The following is a 26,397-nucleotide window of genomic DNA, read 5'->3' as shown; positions in this document are numbered from 1 at the left end:
GACTTTATATTAAGTTTAGGGTAATCTTTGTATACCTTTGAAATATTTGAAATATTAAAATTAATTGAAAAGTAATTGACCTGTGAGAAGATATAATTAAGTTTGTAAGCTGAATTGGAATATTTATGAGAACTCTTATCCTAGTTTTTGTTAATGAATTTATTAGATTAATAAGGTTTCTTGTGTTTAAAAAATAAAAATTTAAATTTATAAATTCGATTTAGTTTGCTCTGTATTTGGCTAATTTGTTAGTGGGAGCCATTGGTTAGGGAATATCATCTGCTTAACTTGGGTTAACTAATTAATTTTAAGTAAAGTAAAAGAAGCTGCTCTCACTTTTAGTTAAAAACTACTTATAAATTAAAACAATTGTTAGATAAATTGGAAAGCTTAAGTAAAACTAATTTTTAGTAAAATTGAATATTAATCTGAAAATTCCAAACATTCAAAGTCATGTTACTATACCGTAACACATAACGTAAATTTCTATATAACATATTTGGTGACTACCTTCTATCTTTCAGCAAGTGTCAGTCCAGTCTATAGCTCTAGAAGTTTGTGGGGGTGGGAAAGAATGGAAGGAGTGTCATGGGAAATGAGATCAAACAGGGAAATAGCAAGCAAATGTGGCATTTGGTGAATCAGGAAAACACAGGAAGAAGTTCCAGCTTTCTTAATATTCTGTGGACTCAACTTCAGGTGTCAACTTACAGAGAGCTTACTGGAATCTCTGCTGAGGTCCAATATATCCCGACTATCCACAAGACCCAGAATCATCCCCAACAATATTTAAACCAAAATGGACAATAGCCTCAGGTGGTACCAAATTATAGCTTACACCAGTATGGATTTACATTCCACGGACCACTGAAACTCATTCTAGGCAACTGCATGGTCTTACATTTATTAATTCATTAAACCTCATATCAATTCAATCCCATATTTTCATAATATTTATTTTTATACTTTAACCACCATAGTAACATTGGGACTTTACTATAACTATACATAATTTTTTTGATTCTCAAAATCTCATCTGAGATATTTTTGAAATGCATAGTAATAAACACAATTGCCTTGTAGGAGAGAGGGATTGAGAATGCTCCCAAACTGTTCTCTGTCTAAAGTTGCTAGAACACAGTACAATTTATCTGGAGCTATTAAGAATGTTAACTTGATCTACATAATCAATAGCATCTAGATAATATTCCCTAAAAGTGTTCTGTAACTTGGCCTTTTATAAAGGCAATTGAACAAATTTTTGATAAATATTTTACCCAAAACATTGAATATATTATTTGTAGATTGCTAAATATTTACATGAAGATAAACATGTTTACTGGATTATGTATAATATTTTTAAGAAACCATATGAAACTGCAACTCTGATACTAAATATCAGTCCATATCTAGCTTGATGATAATGATGACTGGAGAGAGAAGGCTAAAAACCTGTGATTTCATGTGACTATGGATGAGATAGCCCTGGTCTTCATCTTTTTTGACATACAGGATTTGTTGCATAGTAATTAAGGGTAAATGAGTTGTTTCCTAGAAGTAAAGCTGATATTCAAGCTATAAGAACTCCCTATATCTCTCTGCATAGTTATTCAGTGGTAAAATCTAATGCATATGTATATTCCTAATACAAGAAATTTAATTTTTATTTTTTGATATTTCTATTTCTTTGACTAATTGATTTATGCTAATCCATAATTACAGGATTACACATTTTCTTATATGCCTAAAAGGCCTGTGAATATGTGGTCCTTGCATATATATATATATATATATATGATATGCTATGATATATATGTCTATATGACATAAATTGAACCAGTGAACATGTTAGAATTTTGGCCAATTAATTTATTCTCCTGTGCAGCAGAGGGAGAGTGTTAATCCAAACTACTGTCTCTGAATTTACAACCACAGAGACTTTTAATGGGTAGCTTCTGTGTGGCTTTTTGGTTAAAAAAAAATTGAAAAAAATCAACAGTTATAGCAGGCATTGCAAATTTGCAAAATCAATACTTACTCACCACCCCCTCTTCTTTTGCAAGGGATTACGTCAAATGGAAATCTACATGCTTCTTTTGACATAATCCCTTGCAACTAGAATAACCATATGAAACTGGCAATTAAGATGGAAACAATTTTGGTTTCTTGAAAGACTGCAGGCTCTGTGCCTCGGTCTCCCTCCTTTTTTTTCTCAACTTGAATGCAGATAAGATACCTGGACTTGGGTAGATATTCTGGACCACTGGGTGGCAAAGACAAAGGAAAGCCGCAAGGAGTCTGAAATATTATTCCTGCTAATGTGGCTGTTAAACCAATCCTAGAAATAGCTTTACCTAGGACTTTCTTTTTATTCCTTGTGAAAAAAATACACCCCTATTCACTGGGACTCCTATAACTCAAGGTTTTTGTTTTTTGGCTGTGGCATGTAGCACCTTGATGTCGATTCTCAGTTCCCAGACTAGGGACTGAATGTGGGACACAGCAGGGAAAGTGAAAAATCCTAACAACTAGACCACAAGGGAACTCCCCCACAATTCAAGTTTTCATTTACCCATGGCTAAAACTTGACTAGCTTTTCCAGATTGAAATAATAGCTATGCATCTGTGGTCTTATGCTCTTATGCACACCATCATGTAAACGAAAGGCATTCCTGCCTAAGACTGCATGTCTTCCATGGTTCTTCAACTCATGGCACCTCACAGATGATGTGTATTTTATCTTTTCAATTTAAAGACAGTCTTTGATAAGAAACACTGTATTTTAATAAAAATTTTAATCTTATAAAGAAATGAGTTGATTACAAATTCAGGAACCTATAATCATATTCAGTATAAGTACTGAAAGAAAATTTGGCTTCATATAAGTGTTATTTTAGCCACAAAGAAAAGGGTTCAGGTCTTAAGAAAAATGATACTAATCAATGTACAGTAACACCAAATAAATGTCATGATGGAATAAGAATGCCATTTTTTTTTAAAAGGCCACACCCTAGGCATATGGAAGTTCCCAGGCTAGCAGTCGAATCAGAGCTGCAGCTGCCAGCCTGCACTATAGCCACAGCAATGCCAGATCCAAGCCTCATCTGTAACGTACACTGCAGTTCAGGGCAACACAGGCTCCTTAACCCACTGAGCAGGGCCAGGGATTGAACTTACGTCCTCATGGATACTAGTTGGGTTTGTTATTACTGAGCCACTACGGGAAATCCATGAATGCTATTTCTATATGGATCTTGATCTTTTGCTGTCAATAGATACAGAAATTGTCATTCAATAGTAGCTCGTGTTAAAAAATATATATATAAACCATATTTAGACATTTCCTAAAACTCAAGGATAAAATATTTTTGAAAAAATTAAGAAAGCACTTACAGTATTCAAAGTAATGTAACATGCATTATATATCCTATGAAGTAGAAAAATTATACTACACATTACTATGGATTCTATCACATATGTATTTATGAAGTTTCAAAACCCTTTCCCTTCACAACCACAACTAGCTCTATCTCCCTCCTACTCTCAGTTTTAAAGACAGAATTATGTAAAAGAGAATTAAAAGTAATCAGAGACACCTTGACATACTGTAAAAGATTGGATTTTAAATATTATTTGCTCAATTATAGCAAGTAACAAATTATGTAGGCAAACATTATTTTTTATAACTTCTAATTATTTATTTGCTTTATCCAGTGGGTATATTGTTGTTCTCAAGTTTTCTACAGTTGCCTTACTTTAAGTGTTATGCTATTATCCATTATGGAAGATACCTGAAATAAGGCTTTGGGGGAAAATAATTCACTTCTTTTTTAACGATTATTTTGCAGTCATATGTATATTGAAATGTATCTGCAGACATGAACTTTAAAGAATCAATGCATCCATGAAAATGTTAAAAGAGTTCTATACTTTCTCAATTTTGGTACTGAAAAGTTGTTCAAAGTGTGTGAGTGTGTGTGTGTGTGTATTTACAAGTTGTATGATATTTAAATTAACTAGAAATAATAATGATTAAGTCATCACAATTGAACGTGAATTCTATTTTTGTTATGCTCTAAGAAAGAGAAACTTAAATATCTCTCTTTCTGAGGGTCTAAGCAAATGTTTCCATGGCAGGAGAATAGGCTTTATAACTATATATATATATTTTTTAAAAGTCATGGTCACATGTGTTAATTAATAGCAAAATTTGATTAAGAGTTCTATGCAGAAAAATGTCCCAGGACCAACTGACTTGCCTCGCCTCTTCTGTCCTTAAGTGACATCACTTCAGGACAATGTGTGTTTACCAGATACTGCTCACTCTCAAAAGGAGTCAAGATAACAAACTTTAGAATTGTGAAGTCCAAATGTTCTGTGATGTTTTTTAGTATTTATTTTATAGCTATCTTTGCAATTTGTTTACAGTAGGTTTGAGTGGGTGAACTGTGAAGTCCACTGGAATAGTAAGCAAAAGGAAATAGATAGTCCTGATACTTCTTCCCAGGGCTACTTAATGAAGTGTCTTTGTCTCTTATAAACACAATGGAAATTATTCAGTTCCAAACTGCAATATTATATTTCTAATTACCATATCATTATTATTTGAGTATCAATTAAAACCATTTTTCTGAAAAATATTCATATTTTAAATACAGATGTTCAAGAAGTCCTTTTTAAATATCCATCCCATTGTTGGAGCTGCTTGCCATTTGTGTGGTTTAATATCACTTTGATAGGGAGAGAATGAGATAGTTATACAACTAGAAATCTCCCTAGGGAAAGATAGACGAGGACTTTAGGAGATCATCATAAGCTAGACACCAACCAAAAAATGTCCAGAACATCTGGAAGCTAAGCAACAATCAGAAAATTTTGAAACCAAGTGGGTTGACTTAGGCCATTACCACAGAAAAATGGATAGAAGGTCTGCATTTGGCCTTGAGAGGTCTATATGATGACAACCCCCCCAAAAAAAACCTATATTCTTACATGTGATCAAGAAAGGAACAGAGGAAAGGGGAAAGAAACTAGGTGAAAGGGGACATTATACTGAAGGCTGAGAAGAACTACCATATTTTAATACATGTCACCACCCTTCTCTTAATATGCATATAATTTAAAATAGTGCCATGACAGTTCTGGTTAGACCATATAGTGTCAAAGAAGGAACTAATGATGTAAACCTTAGTGTCCATCCAAAAATGAGGAAGAAGATGGCTTTCTCTCCTCCCTTTTAATTTTTTTTTTTGATAATAAAAATGTAGCCCTCTTGGCTGTCGACTGCACTCCCTTGCCTGCCCATTTATGTCTCTCACAAGTGTCCTATGCTAATAAACTTACTCTTTGCTTACCACTTTGCCTCATACTGAATTCTATCTGCCTGGAAACAAAAGAACCTGAGCTTCAATAAGTCCAGACACCAGGTGAGTAGTTTCAATTAAAAGACAGTGGGGCTGTAAATTGGAACAACCACAATGGAAAACAGTATGGCAGGTCCTTGGAAAACTAAATACAGAACTACCATATGATCCAGCAATCCCACTCCTGGGCATATATCCAGACAAAACTTTCATTGGAAAAGATACATGCACCGCTATGTTCATTGCAGCACTATTCACAATAGTCAAGATATGGAAACAACCTAAATGTCTATCTACAGATAAAGAGATTAAGAAGATGTGGGATATTATTCAGCTATTGAAAGAACAAAATAAAGCCATTTGCAGGGAGTTCCTGTCGTGGCTCAGTGGTTGAACCCCCATGGGGATATGGGTTCGATCACTGGCCTCGCTCAGTGGGTTGAGGATCCAGCATTGCCCTGAGCTGTGGTGTAGGTCACAGATATGGCTTTCATCCTGCATTGCTGTGGCTCTGGCATGGGCCAGTGGCTGCAGCTGATTTTACCCCTCGCCTGGGAACCTCCATATGCTACACATACAGCCCTAAAAAGACCAAAAAAAATAATAAAATTTTAAAAATATTAAAAATTTAAAAAAATAATAAGAAGAATGCCATTCACAGCAACATGGATGGAACTAGAGATACTCATACTAAGTGAAGTAAGAAAGAGAAAGACAAATACATGATATCACTTATATGTGGAATCTAAAATATGACACAAATGAACATATCTGCAAAACAGAAACAGCCTCATGGACATAGAGAACAGACTTGTGGTTGCCAAAGAGGAGGGGGAAAGAGGAGGGTTGGACTGGGAGTTTGGGGTTGGTAGATATAAATTATTACATTTAGAATGGATAAGTAATGAGGTCTTAGTACATAGCACAGGGAACTATATCCAGTCTCTTGGAATAGACTATGATGGAAGATAATATGAGAAAAAAAATGTGTATATATATACATATATGACTCGGTCACATATACATATGACTGGGTCACTCTGCTACACAGAAGAAATTGACAACACTATAAATCAACCATACCATAATAAAAAATAAATTTAATTAATAAAATAAGACAGTGGATTCGAGTCCCTTCCTAAGTCAAGGATTGTTGGGTTCAAGTCCCAATCTGAGGTGCAGCTGAGTTCAAGTTCTGACTGAAGGAGTATGGCTTCAACTTCATTGGATTGATTCAAAAGTGGAGAATACCTTTTCCCATAGCAAAAGCAAGGGTTCTTTTCCCATGGCTGATATTCAGCAGAGGCCAAAGAGCTGGAGAATCAAATATTAAATCTCCTTCTTCAACTCACCAAGCCTATGATTTTGAATATATCACTTAGATGAATCTCAGTCTCCTCATACTTAACGAAGTCAAGGTAATGATACACATTAAACTACTATTCAAATAGCATTCTCAATTATTATAAACAAGGCTTGTAATTATTATTGTACTAAGTACAGTACAGGTACAAGCAATTTATATTTTAACTACTATACAAATGTATTGTTAATATTAATAATTTGAGGAGTGGGGAGGTTTGAATACATAAAAAGTTTTAGATGCAAAGTTATTTCCCAAAAATTGTACTGGAAGATTTGAAATACTGACCATATATTGAAATAAATAGTTCATTTGTCCATGTTATTCCTAGCCAGTAAATTCCCTGAGGGGAGACTGTATTTTTACCTTAATCAGTACTTTATTTTAGTATCTTTCATGGTGCCTCATATGTAGCTGGCTCTAAATACACAAACACACACATCATATACACAATAATTGACTTGTCAGGTGGCCACATGTATGAAAAAAAGAGGAAAACCTTTCCTTTCTAATGCAAATATAGGAGTGAAGGAAAAGGGTGGGATTTAGGGTAGAGGTAAAATGTTTGGACCAATTGGTAGAACCAAGAGGAAATCAGTAAATTTTTAAAAACTTATTGAAAAATAGAAATATCTATTTTAGTGATAGAGATTTCTCTGTAATGAGATATACGCAACAAAGATCAGATGCACACCCTCTGTGGCAATGGCAGTATAAGAAGGACTCATTGCACTGGTTGGGAGGGTGTTCAAGGTAACATTCATGATCTTTTCTAAGAGTCAAATGTATTTCAAACCACAATTTTTGAAAAGCTCTTTGGATTTTGAACAATTAAGATGTCTGAAAAAATTATCTGGCCAACTTAGTTATTATAATTGTTTCTGTCACCCTGTATTCCAATCTAAACAATGGTTTCTACATCTGACATTTTTGCATAATTTACCATGGCATAAAGCAATGAATGAAAGGAAAGCTTAAGTGCTACTTCCGTTTGTAGACAACAATCTTACTGGATATTTCCTTAGTGAAATGAGTTCTCAAGAGGCATTTGCCTTCTTATCAGCTGACATGCAACTAAATATTTTGTTGAAGAATTGACGGGGACCAAGGATTCCTGAACACAGTGTTTTTCACCTTCATATTTTTTCAAAAGATCTCAGAAGATGCCCTTTACCATCATAAGTATTCTGGAGAGAAAAGTGAGAGCTGGCTGACAACAAGCTGAGAGTAACAGTCATTAGTTCTAAATGCTGAGTAATGGAACATAACAATTTTCATCAAGAACATCCAGGAGAAACGATCCTTAAAATATCTACAGTATCAGGTAAAGGAACAATTACCATGTGACAGATAAGCAAACTGTGTGCACATAGGTTGTTATTACTATGATCTGCTCAAGATTCAGACAGAATGACGCTCCCTTTTTTGCAGGAATAATCTCTCTCTCTCTCTCTCTCTCTCTCTCTCTCTCTCTCTCTCTCTCTCTCTCTCTCTCTATATATATATATATATATATATATAACCACATTAACAATCAAACTGCAGTGAAATTCATTCCTTGGGGAATGTTTTCATTAGATGCACTGTAAAAAACCAGAAGGTCATAAAATAAGATGGGTGAGAGGAATTTTAGAGATCAACATTTTTCTTTTCAATTTTCAGGTACGAAAACTGAAGCCCAGATTGATTAAGCAGCTTGCCTAAGGTCATGTAGTGAATTATTAACAGTTCTTGTTCTCCTTCATCTCAGGCCAATACACCTCCAACTATTACATAGAAACTCACCAATATGTTGCTATGGTTAATTTGAACAGTTTAAATTAACTAAGTGGCATATATCAATATAACAGGGCATATTAATCTTACACATTCAACTGTTTTCCCTTCAGTCTTTATAACTCCCCCAATCCATAGGGTAATATTTATACCATATTGGAAGCATAAGGAGAAGGCTAGCCACATGCCAGAAATTTTGTGGAATCTTTGCAAGATTTGGTACATGTGAAACACAGCAAGGGAGAGCTGACCAGTAGTTAAGACCTCCTGGGTAAAGTTGAAGTCCAAGCCAGCAGAACCTAATGCCACCAAGTTCAAAGATAAGAGTTAGGGCAGAGTCAATAGATGAAAAGTAAACATTAATCTTTCCAGTTCTTCTGAGAGTAGCATTCCAGAACTGGTACACATAATGTCAGCCAAAGTACTAATTTCCAGCTTGCCTTTACTGTGGGATGCAGGAACCTCTGTGTATGTGTGGGTGTGTACAACTGGTTGGAGTTGGGTGGTCAGCCACTGTCAACAATGGTAGTGTAGTAGAAAAGCAGCACTCCAGCTAATTAGCTAATTTGGTTTCTAACAGGGCAACTTTAGCAAAGTGCTATAATTTTTCCTCCAACCAAGCCTCATTCTAAAAAAAAAAAAAATGGACTTATCGGACATCATAACTTTATATACAATCCAAATGTTTCCATTATCTTAGTTTCTGGGATCCAAGTGTTTGAAAAGATATCCAGAATAACCTGGTAGAAACCATGTCATAATGATAAACATGAAGATATTGCATCAAAGTAAAAATATATATATTCTGTATAGCTATAGTCTGTTTTGGAATAATTATGAAATAATAACTATTAAGGTAAATCAGGAGTTCCTACTGTGGCTCAATAGGTTAAGAATCCCACACAGTGTCCGTGAGGATGCAGGTTTGATCCCTGGTCTTGCTAAGTGGGTTAAGGATCCAGCATTGCTGTAAGCTACAGCATAGGTCGCAGATGAGGCTTGGATCTGGCATTGCTGTGGCTGTACCATAAGCCTCAGCCGAAGTTCTGATTTGATCCCTAGCCCAGGAACTTCCATATGCTGTAGGTGCAGCCATAACAACAACAAAAACAACAACAACAAAAAAGAATAAATCCAAAGTAAGTATTAAATCTGCATTTCAAGAGAAAGAATGTGTCTCTGACTGGAGCAAGCATTAAGGACTGTTGTATTTTATGGCCAACAGAAATCAGGGACCAGCCTTGTCATTCAGGTGGTCAGTCCTCAGGACACAGGGAAACAAGGGTTTGCAGTTCATCTCATGGGAATCTATTTTTTATTGTCTCAGAAACTTATAGTAGGTTATTTTTAAGACTCAAACTTTTAAAATGATAAAAGAGAAAACTAAATGCAAAGGTGTGAAAAAAAATTGTTTATAATTTTAAAGATTCTTCCTTTTTCAGAGTCATTAAATATAAAGATGGATGCATTTCTTCTCTTAACAGAATACTGGTAGGTGTCTGGTCATCTAATTAAATTCTCTTACTTGATTCCTTACTCAAAATTTGCACCATAATTGTAGCTGTGCTTGTAGTGAAAAAAAATAGCCTAATCATATCCATGCAAGTGTTTAGTTTTATATTTGATTGCAAAGCTATAATTTGGCTTTCTGATTCTATGGGCTGGTGTGGAACACATATCAATGAAGAATGAGTAAGTATCAGTATAAATGTATGACAAAAAAGATTTAAAGCCAAAATAATTAAAGAGGATAAAAAGTTTTCTCATGGATTACTGTATTGTTTATAAACATTATGCAATAACATAGCAGAGCAATATGTAAAGCAAAATGATAAACTAGGAAATGTCAGTAACACATCCTTCAGTCATCTGCAAACAACTTAAAAGAAAAATATAGATATAAAACAGTTGAATTATATAATCAATAATGTTTATCTTATATGAAACTTTATTAAAAAGTACAGATATTATTTTCTAATATCCATGGCACTTTTACACAAATCAAACATACTAAGTTATAGACAAAAATCTTATCATGAAGTTTTGGTGCCAATATTATCTAGCCACATTGCAATAAACTGAGAAATGATAACAAGTGGACAATAAGTTTCTCAAACTATCTTACTTAAAACTTAAAAATCTCGAATAAATCACCTCAAATAAGAAAACTACAATGGCACAGTACTTTGAAAATAAAAATAGCAAAAAATTATTCTTATCAAAATTTGCAAACAGCCAAAATAAACTCTGTAATTTTAAATGACTCTGTTCTTTGAAGAAAGATCTAAAACCTTATTCCCCTGAGCTGCACAAAAGCTAGAACACTTTATCAAGGGGATTTAAACATTAAAGAACAAATCCTAGGCTATTTAAACATTTCCATCATATATATAAAAATACATTAAAATGTATTCTTACAAATTCTTTTTGAGAAGCTCAGATTAGGAAAAAGGAAAATTATGCCATGGGTATAGCCAAAAAAAAAAAAAAGGAAAGAAAAAAGAAAGAAGGAAGAAAGAAAGAAAGATATAAAGGGGAAATATAAAAAATAAAACACTGATAAACAAAACAAAAAATCGTGCATAACTATTAGCAATAGAATTGAACGTGATGCCAAAAGGAATATGAAGAATCAAGGAGTTTACAACTATTAGAATAATTCAATATTAAGTCATCATATTTTTCACTATATCAGTAAATCAGAGGAAACAATTTAATGACAGAGGTAGAGGCCCTGCAAAAAGTGTATGATTAAATTTAAATGCCTTCTTGATATGAAATAATGCAAAAAGAAACCTTTTTAACAAACAGAATACTTCCTTCTTCCAGTCAGTCAATATTATACACGGAGAAAAAGAAGAGGCTCTTACTTCTCTAAGAAAAGAAATCAGAGGCAGAGGAGGAAGAGAAGGAAGAAGAGTACATTTGACAATCTTCAATTTGAAGAAATACTGCATATAACTTAAAATCTTGTCTATGAATAGAATGTGTTTCTCAACTAATCACATGAAATACAAGTTTATAAACATTTGCAAAAAAAAATGTATCTAGGAGTTTCCGTCGTGGCGCAATGGTTAACGAATCCGACTAGGAACCATGAGGTTGCGGGTTTGGTCCCTGCCCTTGCTCAGTGGGTTAACGATCCGGTGTTGCCGTGAGCTGTGGTGTAGGTTGCAGGCGCTGCTCGGATCTGGCGTTGCTGTGGCTCTGGCATAGGCCAGCGGCTACAGCTCCAATTAGACCCCTAGCCTGGGAACCTCCATATGCCGCAGGAGCGGCCCAAGAAATGGCAAAAAGACAAAAAAAAAATGTATCTATACATAATCTCTGAACTTCCTTCTGTGTTCAAACATAAAAGTTGGTATTCATGGTCCCTAATAGGGATATTTTGTATCAAAAATCAAAGATTATTTTAGACAAACTTTTGTTGAGAAAAATGTAGATCTGAACCCTCAACATTAATATCTATAGAATTGATATCAGCTATTTATATCATATAGACCATCCAGAAGATAATCTGATAACTGACATATAAACAGGTTTTCAGACTATGATGTCATATACTGGGAGATGGTTGGACATGTCATTGATAAGGGGTATCTTCCAAGTTGCTATATTTGTTGCAATCTGTGGAGTTTCTAATCTTTTTCCTCAGGTGAGGCTTTCCTCCTGACATTGACAAAACTGAAAGAGAACACAGAATCTATTTTTCTTAGCATGTGTTTATTTGTTTTAAAGAAAATAAATTTTAGGAAAACAGTGTGGAGGTACTTTAGGAGACTAAATATAGAACTACCATATGATCCAGCAATCCCACTCCCTGGCATATATCCAAACAAAACATTCCTTGAAAAAGACACATACATCCAAATGTTCATTGCAGCACTATTCGCAATAGCCAAGACGTGGAAACAACCTAAATGTCCATCAACAGATGATTGGATTAAGAACATGTGGTGTATATATACAATGGAATACTACTCAGCCATAAAAAGAACAAATTAGTGCCATTTGCAGCAACAGGATTGAACTAGAGACTCTCATAATAAGTGAAGTAAGTCAGAAAGAGAAAGACAAATACCACATGATATCACTTATATCTGGAATCTAATATATGGCACAATGAACCTTTCCACAGAAAAGAAATTCATAGACTTGGAGAACAGATTTGTGGTTGCCAAGGTGAAGGGGGGAAAAGTGGGATGGATTGGTAGTCTGGGGTTAATAGATGCAAACTATTGCCTTTGGAATGGATAAGCAATGAGATCGTGCTATATAGTGTAAGCAAATATATCCAGTCACTAGTGATGGAACATGATGTAGGATAATGTGAGAAAAAGAATGTGTATATGTGTGTGTGTGTGTGTGTGTGTGTGTGTGTGTGCGCGTGCGCGCATCTGTGTGTGTGATACTGGGTCACTTTGCTATACAGTAAAAATTGACAGAATACTGTAAATAAACTATAATGGAAAAAATAAAAATCATAAAAAGAAGAAATTTTAAAGCACTAAACCAAAAACAAAAATGAAAAACAAACCAAACACTTTTGACTCTTGAGAAATCAAGTGTAGGATCGAGTGACCATAAGGTATGACTAGAAAATAATGAGTTAACTGGACTTAAAAGGAATGAATTAGGTCTGTATGTATCAACAAAGGACACAGTTCAAAAATATAATGTTTGGAGTTCCTTCTTTGGCACAACAGGATCAGTGTCATCTCTGCAGTGCTAGCACACAGGTTCTATCCACAGCCCAGCACAGTGAGTTAAAAGATCTGGCAGGATCCAGCATTGCCACAGCTGCAGTGTAGGTTGCAACTGTGGCTCAATCTGATGCCTGGCCTAGGAACTCCATATGCCACAGGGTGGTCAAAAAATTATATATGTGTCTCTGTGTGTGTACATATATAATGTGAGCTAAAATTACTGCCATGTCCTGACTATTGCTGGCTTCCACACACAGTGGGGTGGGGTGTAGATCTAAGACCTTGTTACAAATGACCATATTACTCAAGGTAGTCCACAGATTCAGTGTAATCCCTATAAAATTACCAATGGCATTTTTCACAGAACTAGAAAAAAAAATTGTTAAATTTGTATAGAAACACAGAAGGCTTCGAATAGCCAAAAAAACCTTGAGAAAGAATAACAGAGCTGGAATCACATTCCCTGACTTCAGACTGTACTACAAAGCTAGAGTGATCAAAACAGTGTGGTACTGGAAGAAAAATAGACAAAAAGATGAATGGATCAGGAGAGAAAGCCCAGAAATAAAACCACACACTTATGCTGAAGTAATCTATAACAAAAGAGGCAAGAATATACCATGCAGAAAAGACAGTTTCTTCAGCAAGTAGCCCTGGGAAAACTGGACAGCTACATGCAAAAAAATAAAATTAGAACATTCTCTAATACCATATATAAAAATAAACACAAGATAGATTTAAGACCTAAATTTAAGACTAGATACTATGAAACTTCTGGAGGAAAACATAAGCAGGGCACTCTTTGACAAAATCACAGCAATATTTTTTTTTTGGACTTGCTTGTCTCTTAAGGTAATGGATATAAAAGCAAAAGCAAACAAATGAGACCTATGTAAACTTAAAAAAATTGCATATCAAAGGAAACCATTAAAAAAATAGATAATGCATGGAATGGGACAAAATCTTTGCAAACAATGAAACTAACAAGGGCTTACTTTCTAAAATATACAAAGAACACATACAACTCAATAACAACAAAAAAACCCCACAAGCAACCCAATCAAAAAATGGGGAGAAGACCTAAATAGACATTTCTCCAAAGAAGACATACAGATGGCCAGCAGGCACATGAAAAGATGCTCAACATCACTAATTATTAGAGAAATGCAAATCAAAACTGCAATGAGGTACTACCTCACACCAGTCAGAATGGCCATCATTAATAAGTCAACAAATAACAAATGCTAGAGAGGTTGTAGAGAAAAGGAAACCATCCTATACCATTCATGGGAATGTAAATTGGTACAGCTAACATGGGAAATAGTATGGAGGCTCCTCAGAAAACCATATATAGAACTACCATATGATCCAACAATCCCACTCCTGGGCATTAATCCAGACAAAACTTTCAATCAAAAAGATACATGCACCTCTATGTTCATTGCAGCACTATTCACAATAGCCAAGATATAGAAACAACCCAAATGTCCACCAACAGATGAATGGATTAATGTGGTATGCATATATACAATGGAATACTACTCAGCCATAAAAGGACAAAAATAATACCATTTGCAGCAACATGGATGGAACTAGAGATTCTCATACTAAATGAAGTCATTCAGAAAGAGAAAGACAAATACCATATGATATCACTAATATGTGGAATCTAAAACACAGCACAAAAAATCCTATCCACAAAGCAGAAACAGATCATGGACATGGAGAGAAGATTTATGTTTGCCGGGGAAAGGCAGGAAAGAAGAGGATGGATGGGGAGTTTAGGGTTGGTAGATTCCAACTACTACATTTAGAAAAGATGGGTAATGGGGTCCTACTCTACAGCACATGGGACTGTGTACAGTCTCTTATGTTAGAACATGATGGAAGATATTATGAAAAAAAAGAATATGTATACATTTCTGGGTTGCTTCACTGTACAGTGGAAATTTAAGGAATATTGTAAAACAACTACACTTTAATATTTTTAAAAATAAATAAAATTCTGATGAGATTAGTACTAACCTCATAGGTTTATGGTGAAAGCTAAATTAACTTACATATTTAAATGTTTAAAACAGTGACAGCAATAGAGAAATCCACAAATATTAAGTATCATCCTTTCACAAACAGAAGAAAAAATCACTGGAGGCAAATACAGTAAACATGAATAGCGATTAATTCTAGTTCATGAAATAAAACTATACACTAACTTGAACTATTATTCACAAACATTCATTGCCCCTCTCTGGGTAAAGACTGGACTCCTGGAGTTTCTGTCATGGCTCAATGGCTAGCGAAACTGACTAGCATCCGTGAGGACACAGGTTCCATCCCTGGCCTTGCTCAGTGGGTTAAGGATCTGGTGTTGCCCGCGAGCTGTGGTAAAAGTAGCAGACACATTCAGATCTCACGTTGCTGTGGCTGTGGCATAGGCTGGTGGCTACAGTTCCGATTGGACCCCTAGCCTGGGAACCTCCATGTGCCACTGGTGTGGACCTAAAAAAGACAAAAAGACCAAAAAAAAAAAAAAAAAAGGACTAGACTCCTCCATATCCTTGACATTTGTTTTGTCAGTGAAATGTGAGAAAAATGACCATGGGTCTTCTGAGCAGAATCTTGAAAAAACCAGTATGTGATTCACATTTTTTTCCCTTTTCCTTTGTATCTGTAATCATGGAAATATATGGGGATGCAGCCCCCACTAGCCTGGAACTCTGAGTCACTATCATGTGAAAAAAAACTTTTGCAAATCTTAAATGGACATGGAGCATGAGTGAAAAATATGGCTTTTGTGTTTCAGTCATTAAGACTTATTTTTGTCTTTTTAAGGCTGCACCCATGGCATATGGAGATTCCTAGGCTAGGGGTCAAATCAGAGCTGTATTCTCCATCCTACACCACAGCCACGGCAATGTGGGATCTGAGCTGTGTTTGCAAACTTCACCACAGCTCACTGAAATGCCAGATCCTTAACCCACTGAGCAAGGCCAGGGATTGAACCTACGTCCTCATGGATGCTAGTCAGATTGATTTCCACAGAGCCACAACGGGAACACCAAGACTTTTATTTTATTCACGAGTGTAGCATAACCCCGCTTGTTCTGACAGATGCAAAGGCATTGAGATTGCACTTTTATATTTAAATTATAACAAATGTGAGACCAGCATGCTGTTCCTAAACAAATAAACTTTCATGCATTTTTTTCCCAGCAAACCTGGTTAGGTGTCAAACCATGTCAAGTTTGAGCTAGGCACTTTGGATACAAAAAAATGCATTCCATCTCTGTTCTCAATGTGTGGATAATTGTGTGTGTGTGTGTGTGTGTGTGTGTGTGTGTGTGTGTGTGTGTGTGCATGCACATGCACGTGCTGGGGGTTGAGGAGGAGCAGTTATGTGCACAAACAAGTAAATCATAATTTATTTTATAACAGGATATTAAGTATGTTTTTTTCCAGTGGCCTATGATATTTTCCTAAGATCCAGCAGAAAGAACACTGGGTGTTAGGTGCAGAGGCCTTCCTTATGGGTGGTCCCCAGGCTGGCTCTGCAATCCTTAGCCCATTACATACCTCTAAACAAGAGTATTTGTAATAAGAGGCCAGAAAATCAGAGAGAAGAGATTGGTGAGGTTTTCCTTCAAACCCCTCCCCACTACCTCAAGATGAGTGGAGCTGACACTAAAGTCCACCTTAAAGAACTTGAAGGAGTCTGAAGGGATGCCAAGCAGTGCTTAACTCTTGCTAGAAAACCTCTCTGTGAGATGGCCAAAGCGTTTGGTGTTACAGAGGAAAGAAAGAAGAACATAACAGGAATAGTCTGTTATTCTAGAATTTAGAAAGATAAGGAAAGTAGGATTTTCATGTGGGAAAAGTTTAGTTCAGGGCAGGTAGCAGAACTGTAGTCGTCTTAAAAGATGAAGTTCCCAGGCTAGGGATCAAACCCACCCCACAGCAGACAGTGCCACATCCTTAACTACTAGGCCACTAGGAAACTTCCAATCCTTGGTATTTCTAAATTAAATTTTTAGATAGCTTTGATAAGGATCTTAATTACCTGAAAATGAGACATTCAGTGTCTGAACATAACCAGAAAAGTTCTGGAATCTCCTCAAACTAACTAAGTGTGGGATAAAAAGATGCAGTAAAGAGAATTTGAAAGTTAGTGGATGAAATGAGTAGCTATTTTTTTTGTTTGCCTCCACCAAGTCCAGCTCATTCAAAAACCAAATGTAACAATAAGTATCATAGGAAAATTGTATATAATTAGCTATATATTTGAAGAGGATGGAGAAAACATTATAGCTGTGAGTACTGATCAGGGTAGGGGAGAAGAAAAAAAGCTAAACTGTAAGAGAAATTTATTCCATGGAATAGGATATAAGGGACATGGAAGAAAAATATGGGCCACGTAATCAGTAGTGGCATAACAAAGGTCAAAAAAGCCTCCATAATGTAACTGTTATGGCCATGTTCAAAATCAAGACCAAGGCCATGGTCAGCTCCAGCCCTCCATGATTCCTTATCATCCTTCTCTATCTAAGGCTGTACTTTCTATTAGATCCACACAACCTGTATTTCTAATAAATACTGAAAATCTTAAAGAAAAGCCATCTCTGCTCCCAATATCCAATAATTTAATACTCTCCAGACATGAGTAGAAAGGAAGATAATGTGCTGGACCATATTGGATGTAGTCACTTTAGTGCATGCACTTTCAGAAGAGGTCCCATGTTGTGGACCGAAGTTGAAATGAAATGAAATAATTGTCTCTGGTATTAAATACCCATAGGCATATCTTAATAACAACATACATTAGCATACGCCTGCCAGATACCTAAAAATACGTGAGTATATTTTAAGAGAATCCTAAAGTGACTGACAAATAGTAACCAAATTGTTCACAATAATTTCAGGTACAAAACTAAAAAAGAAGAGAAAATGTTCATTTTACTTAAAAATTATGTATGTAGGGACAATAATGAACAGCTAAGTTCTGATGTAAACTAGGACAAAATATGAGAAGCATTTGGCCCTAATTATCTGCTCAGCTTTCCTCACTTTGCCCTTCCCTAAAAGCTAAAGCTTTTATGCCCTGTGGGAAGAGATTAGAAAGAACCTAGGCAGAGGTCAAGGCCAAAGTGAAAATGGCAGGCAGCCCCTTCTCTGGAAGTAGAAAGTCTGTGTGGGGCCCCCATGCCTTCCAATCAAGTCCAAACTCCTTATATCCAGTTGATAATAAGGGTACCCAATAATGGGGAAATTCCTGGCATTTCTGCTTCTGATTGGAAGTCCCAGTCTATCTCATTCCAGATGATATATCTTCATCTTTGTGCCTCATGTTAGCATTTCATATTACTTAGGTGCTCTCATGGGAAGATATGTGTATCGCATTGCCTTCTCTGATTTAAGGATGAAACAGATACAGAACAGCATGCCTTGTGCTCTGTGAGGCTCCCCTAAGGGACCAGCTTGCTCTAGGGAAGGTATTGCCTGCAGGGAAGCAGGTGATTTCAGAGACTGAATGTCCTGATGTTCTCAAACTGCCAAAGACTGTCTGGTTGGTTTAAATAGACCTTTGTTTGAATTATATATATGATTGGCTAACTCAAAGCAAAAACCATAATGGAAAGCAACTGAAGACAAGCATTATTCTCTAGAGGGTCAGTGTATAAAAGTTTGAGTAGGCAAAAATGCCTTACTAGGAGAATGACCTAAGTAGCATCAACTCTAAACATCTGGATAACTCATTAAGAACAATGAGAGGCAGGGTTGTAGCTAGTTTCTAAGAATATTCTCTATAAGCCAGCACAGTTGCAGATCTTTCATGTCTAAAATTCTATTCTTCCTCACTGGAACTTGACTTTGGTAAAAGGAACACAAATCATGGTAAACTTAGGAACACAGTTATATTTTCATAATTTCATTTGCTTCTTGGTGAAAGGTAGAATAAGTAAATAAAACACACACCCAAAGGTCTTCCTATAAATTGGAATAAGTTCACTCCAGGTCTACCATAGCTCTGATCTCTTGTTATTAAGTTTCAATAGCTATAGCATGTTTTCTGAATATAATTAGCTCAAGGTAATAATTGATCAGCACTGCAAAAAAACCTATGAATAATAAAATAACAATATATAATACATAATTTAATATGACATATATTATGTGGTAAACATATAATTTTAAATTTTATGTGAAAAATGAGTAGTATAGGCTAAAATATATATTCTACATATGCATAGATAGTGTAAACATTAATAAGAAAGAAAGAAAAGCGAACATATTAATATTATAATGGTGGTAAAGGGTGGTAGGGTTGTGATGGTTTGATTTTTTTCCATATTTCAATATCTTAAAATATTATACAATTTAAATAAATTGTAAAATAACTTTTTTATTGAGAAACAACCTATAGAGGAGTAAAACTTAAGAAGTGAGTATGATTTTATCAATGCAGATACTTCAAAATGTAGAGATCTCTGAGAATGAAGAGCTCACATTAAAAGATAAAATAAGCACAGATCTCACAGATGAGATTCAGTGCCCTCCTTGTCATGAAGTGAGGCTCAGGCTATGGTCACAGGAAAGCAACAGTCAGCTTTGGAAGCAGTGTCTCAGGTAACATTCCAAAGCAAATATTTCCAAGTCTTTTTCTAATGCTACTCTGTCAAATTAAAATAAAATCTGTCCTGTGAATAGAAATAGTCTATTTAAAAAAGCACAATCTTGTATAAGTTAAAATGTAATATTAGCTTCTCTGGAAATTGGAGTGTGACAAGACAGTGAAAGGATTTTGACTTTTGGCCTAATCAGCAATTTCTACCGCACACAGAACACTGTCTTCCTGCATTCTTCAGTGTTAACCAGCAGTTACTGAATTAGTGGGATCTTTGGCCACAAGAGGGAGCCCTCACCCAGTGAGAAAAAAAAAAAATCTCCAAAACCTCAACAAAAAGATGCCAAGAAGGTGAAATAAAATCTTGACCTCACTTGCTCAGTTTCTATGGTGTCAGCATGCCATTTTAGACCATATCAGACTAAACTCTGGAGATATTAAATTCCCATGTGTCCAAAAAACGTTACAAGCTTCAGTGGCTTAAAGAAATCCCAAACCCAAGTATGGAAGTTACCTTGTCAGAAGCTTGCTGCCTCACACCTGAATGCACCTCTGAGAAACCTTTACTTCAGTGGCAACAAATCTCTCCTAACAAGTGACTGAAGTGCTGCAAAATGTAAGACACATTCCAACAGCTACACTGTAGCTAAAATGTCAAATACAGGAGGGCCCAGATGTAGCAAAACCAATGTTAATTTGCCTCAGCAATTTAATAATTGGCAATTGTATGCTGTTGTTAGCTAAATATATGATAGATATCATATGTTAAGATAATTTACTCTATCTGCTGGTAAGAATGGATAAGTGTGTGTGGGGGGGTGCTTCTGGGAGTAGTTTCAGGCTGCAGGAATAAGAACCTAAGTCTAAGATCTGCCATAGAATATTCTGTTAGCAAAAAAAGACATTTCCTTCTCAGTTATAATTCTTATGTTTTTTTTTAAGCTATGAAATCCCTAGCTGTGTAATTTGGAGAAAAATTAATTAACCCCTTGGAACTTTAGTTTCCCTGAATATATTTAATCTGCACTCTCAAGAACTCCTCTCAAGGGAATACCTAATTCTTTGGCACAGAACTTTCTGGCAGTTGTTTCTGTCTCTTCCATCACCCTTCCCACTGCAAAAAAAAAGAATTTTTATAAACTTTTCTTCATATATCCCTAGTTTAAAATCTGCCTAGTAAGTAAACCTTTACTTCTTTCTGCCACTTTCTGATTTCCTTTTTTTGACCATGCCCACAGCATGTGGAAGTTCCTGGGCCAGGTATTGAACCTATGCCACAGCTATAAACAGAGCTTCAGCAATGACCACACCAGATCCCCAACCTGCTGAGTCACCAGGTAACTCCCATGACTGCTTTAAACTATTACTTTCAACTTAACCTATTTGTTTAAATTACATGCCATCCACTAAATCTTTCTATTGAGGCCTGTGAATTCTTTTTGTAGTGTGGAACAAAAATAATATTACTTTTGCCTTAACAAAGTATTGCCACATCTGTCTTGCATTAAAACAAAAAAAACAAAAAAACAAACTTTGCCCCAGGATCACCCCCCAGATTGTGCAACTAGCCATTCTAGGATGTTGCTCCATCCACCAGCAGGCTGGCAGCCAACATTTTGGGCATCAGCCCCAGCTACTGGCATACTCTTAGTAGTCAGCTTCACCACAACAGAAGAGCCCACTAAGTACACTGGGGGGCACCCCTGGAACATATAGTTCTGATGACCAGAGGGGAGTGTGCTCCTGGGCCCCAAGGTTGACTCCTATATAAGGCTACTGCTCCAAGATTGAGAAACATAACCAATTTACCTAATAACCCATAAAATTAGGCAATATGAGGAGACAATGGAATCTGTTCCAAACAAAGGAACAAAACGAAACCTCAGAAGAAGAACTAAGGGAAGTGGAGATAAGCAATCTACTTGATAAAGAGCTTAAGGTAATAATCATAAAGATGCACAGCATACAGGAGACAGATGGACAATGTTAAACAGTGAGAAGTTTAAGAGTTGGAAAACATAAAGAAGAACCAAATAGAGCTGAAGAATATAATAACCGAAACAAAAACACACTAGAATGAATCAACAATAGATTAGATATTACAAAGAGACAAACAACCTGAAAGATCAAATGGTGGAAATTACCCAAGTTGAACAGAAAAAAAATTTAAATGAGGACAGTTTAATAGACCCCTGGGATAATATCAAATGCACTGCCATTCACTTTACAGGAGCCTCAGAAGGAGAAGAGAGAGAAAAAAGAGGGGAAGAGGCAAGGAACTTATTTAAAAATAATAATAGCTGAAAACTTCCCTAAGCTGGAGAAAGAAACAGACATTCAGGTCCAAGAAGCACAGAATCTTAAACAAGATCAACTCAAAGAGGTTTACACCATGACATTTTACAATTAAAATGACAAAAATTAAAGAAAAAGAGAGAATCTTAAAAGTGAAAAAAGAAAAGCAACTAGTCACATATAGCGAACTCCCATGAGAGTATAAGATGACTTTTCAGCAGAAAATCTCCAGTCCAGAAAGTAGTGGCACAATATATTCAAAGTGATAAAAAAAAGAACACTCTATCCAGCAACGGTGTCATTCAGATTTGAAGGAAAGATAAAGATATTTACAGACAAGCAAAGGCTAAAAGAGCTCAGCACCACTAAACACAAGGATTGTCAATGGAACTTGTTTAAGTAGAAGAAAACCACAACTAGAAATATAAAAATTACATGAGAAAATCTCATTGGTAAAGGCAAACATACAGTAAGTTAGTAGATAAACCACTTATAGAGCTGGCAGGAATGTTAAGAGTGGCAAAAACATCTATATCCACAATAAGTAGTTAAGGGATACATTAAAAGGATGTAAAATATGATGTCAAAAACATTAAATGTGGGGGTGATAAGTAAAAAATGCAAAGGTGTTGGAGTTTCTGCTATGGTGCAGGGGGTTAGGAATTTAACTGTAATGGCTGGGGTTGCTGCAGAGGCTTAGGTTCAACCCCTGGCCAAACACAGTAGCTTAAAGGATCCAGTGTTACGCAGCTACAGCTTGGATTCAATCCCTGGTCCAGAAACATCCATATACCATGAGTGTGCCCATTTAAAAAAAAATAAAAAGCAGTGTTGTTAGAATTTGTTCATACTTTAGAGAGCATTGACTTAAAATAACTATAATGTATATATTTGATTTCATATGTTGTTATATATGAACCTCATGGTAATTATGAACCAAAACTCTATTACAGATACATACAATAAAAGTGAAAGGAGTCTAAATATGACACTAAAGATAGTCATCAAATCACAAAAGAAAGCAAAAGAAAGAAAACAGAAAATTCAAAAAGAACCCCCAAACAATTAACAAAATGGCTATAAGAACATACCTATCAATAATTACATTAAATGTAAATGGACTAAATGCACCAACCAAAAGACAAAGTGTGTTTGAATGAATACAGAAACAAGACCCATATATATGCTGCCTACAAGAGACTCACTTCAGATCTAAAGAAACACAGAACCTGAAAGGGAAAGGATAGAAAAAGGTATTTAATGAAAATGTAAATAAAAAGAAAGCTGAGATACTTATATACTTAGATACTTTTGTACTTAGACAAAATAGATGTTTAAAACAAAGTCTGTGACAAGAGCGAAAGAAGGACATTTCATAATGATAAAGGAGTCAATCCAACAAGAAGAGATAATAGCTTTAAAATACATGAACACAACATAGGAACACCTAAGTATATAAAGCAAATTTTATCAAACATAAAAGGAGAAAATGAAAGTAACTCAATAACAGTAGGGCACTTTAACATCCCTTAACTTATACTAATGGCAGAACATCAACACAGAAAATCAATGAGGAAACACTGGACTTAAATGACACCTTAGACCAAATGAACATAATACATGTATCTAGAACATTTAATCCCAAATCAGCAGAATACACATTCTTTTCAAGTGCACATGGAACATTCTTCAGGATAGATCACATGCTAGGCTACAAAACAATCCTCAATTTTGTTGATCTTTTGAGGTGGTACATATACATGACGGAATATTACTCAGCCATTAAAAAGAACGAAATACCGGCATTTTTAACAACATGAATGGACCTAGAAATTATCATGCTAAGTGAAGTCAGCCATACCATGAAATACCAACATCAAATGCTTTCACTGACATGTGGAATCTGGAAAAAGGACAGACTGAACATCTTTGCAGAACAGATGCTGACTCACAGACATTGAAAAACTTATGGTCTCTAAAGGAGACAGTTTGGGGAGTGGGGGGATGTGCTTGGGCTGTGGGATGGAAATCCTGTGAAATCAGATTGTTATGATCATTATACAACTATAGATGTGATAAATTCATTTGAGTAATTAAAAAAAATCCTCAATACATTTAATCAGATCACAGTCATATCAAGCATCCTTTTGGACCACAATGTTATGAGACTAGAATGCAACCATAAGGAAAAAAATCTGAAAAAAACAAAAAAAAAACATGAACAGGTAGAAGCCAAACAATATTCTACTAAATACCCAATGGGTCATTGAATAAATCAAAGAGGAAATAAAAAAGTACCTGGAAACAAATGAAAATTGAAACACAATGATCCAAAATCTGTGAGATGAGGCACAAAGAAAAACAGTTCAAAGGATGAAATTTATAGCAAATACAAAACCTACCTCAGGAAATAAGAAAAATCTCAAATAAGAAATTTAACTTTACAGGTAAAGTAACTAGAAAAAGAAGAACAAATACCCAAAGTTAGTAGAAGTGAGGAAATAATAAAGATCAGAGCAGAAATAAATGAAATAGGGACTGAGAAATAAAAAATATTAGTGAAATTTAGAGTTGATTCTTTTAATTTTTTTTTTTCCTTTCACAGCTGCACCTTCAGGCACATGGAAGTTCCCAGACTAGAGGTAGAATCAGAGCTGCAGCTACCAGCCTACACCACAGCCATAGCAATGTGAAATCCAAGCCACATCTGTGATCTACACCATAGCTTGCAACAACACTGGATCCATAATCCACTGAGTGAGACCAGGGATCAAACGTGCATCCTCATGGACACTGTGTCATGTTTTTAACCCATTGAGCCACAACAGGAAATCCAAGAGTTGGTTCTTCAAAAACAAAATTGATAGACCTCTAACCAGAATCATCAATAAAAGGAGAGGGCCCAAATAAAATCAGAAATGAAAAAGTTACAAACAACAACACAGAAATACAAAGGATCCTAAGAGATTACTACAAAAAGTTATATTCTAATAAAATGGACAACCTGGAAAAAATGGATAAATTCCTAGAAACCTAAAATCTCCCAACAGTAAATCAGAAAGAAATAGAAAATACCAGCAGATCATTATCAGTAATGAAATTGGCTGATGTCCTTTACTAGACTCTAAGTCAAATAAGTTCATTAGACATTGCAGTTCCATTTGTGAAAGAAGAGAATGGTACAAGGTCTCACTCCACAAGATTTGTGACTGTAGGTAAACTACGTAATGGATTTGAGCCTCATTTTTCTTACCTGACAGAAAGGGGTTAATGACACCATAATGTGTGCAATGAAAAATTACTTCACAAAGAAGAGGTCTGACAATTATAACCGATTAGATACTTTTTAGCTCCAAATGTCCCTGATTCTAAGAGTAAGAGGTCTACCACCTAGTGCAGAGCCCTGCTGAAAGGTAGCCAGGCAAAGAATATGGAGGGAACTGTTTCTTTTTATCTTTTTCTTTTCATCCACTGAGAGGGAGATGAAGTCAACAGCTGTTGAAACAAACAAGCTCACTTAGTGAGTTGAATAATATCACACTATTGCTCAAATGAAAAGAGCAGCTGGCTTTTTACCGAGGCATCATTGTTATACATACCCTCGCATTTGGGATCATTAGAAATTTACATGGGGTGAATAGCACTGGAAAGCTATATTTACTTTTCCATAAATCATCAGAAAAATACTAGCACACTTTCAGGGAGATATAAGCAAAAAAAAAAAAAAAAAACCCACACTCACACAAGCAGATGTGTATTTTTCATGTGAATGTGAGGGAAACTGCTAGAAATAAATTTAAGCTTTCCTGAGACAAAGAAGTGGCAGGCATTCAAAGGAAGATATATGCTTAGAGGAAAATGGGGAAGTGTGGCAGAGAAAAATGTGATGAATTTAAAAGCATAAATTACTTCAAATGTTTTAGGTAGAACTTATCATTAAGTTCTATTAGGTAAGAAATTCTACCTTAGGATGATAGTATTTCAGACCTTTGAGTATTTAAGTACATACTGCCAAATTTTACTAAGTTTCCCCTTGTCTGATTTTATAAAAATTCAGTACAGAAAAATTATAAAGTATAAATAATTAGAAAAAATCCATAATATATTCTAGTAAAAATTACCTAGTACTGTATAATTTCTTTTAGCCCATTTTCCATATATTTTTAACACAGAGGATATCAAATAGTATATGAAGTTTTAAATGTGCCTTTGTGACATGATATTATCTCATAATATCTTTCAATGTCATTCAAAATACTTTATAAACATTGTTAA

The sequence above is a fragment of the Phacochoerus africanus genome, chromosome 3 (genome assembly GCF_016906955.1).
Source record: "Phacochoerus africanus isolate WHEZ1 chromosome 3, ROS_Pafr_v1, whole genome shotgun sequence".
In the NCBI taxonomy this organism is placed as follows: domain Eukaryota; kingdom Metazoa; phylum Chordata; class Mammalia; order Artiodactyla; family Suidae; genus Phacochoerus; species Phacochoerus africanus.
This window is presented reverse-complemented; position numbering follows the sequence as displayed.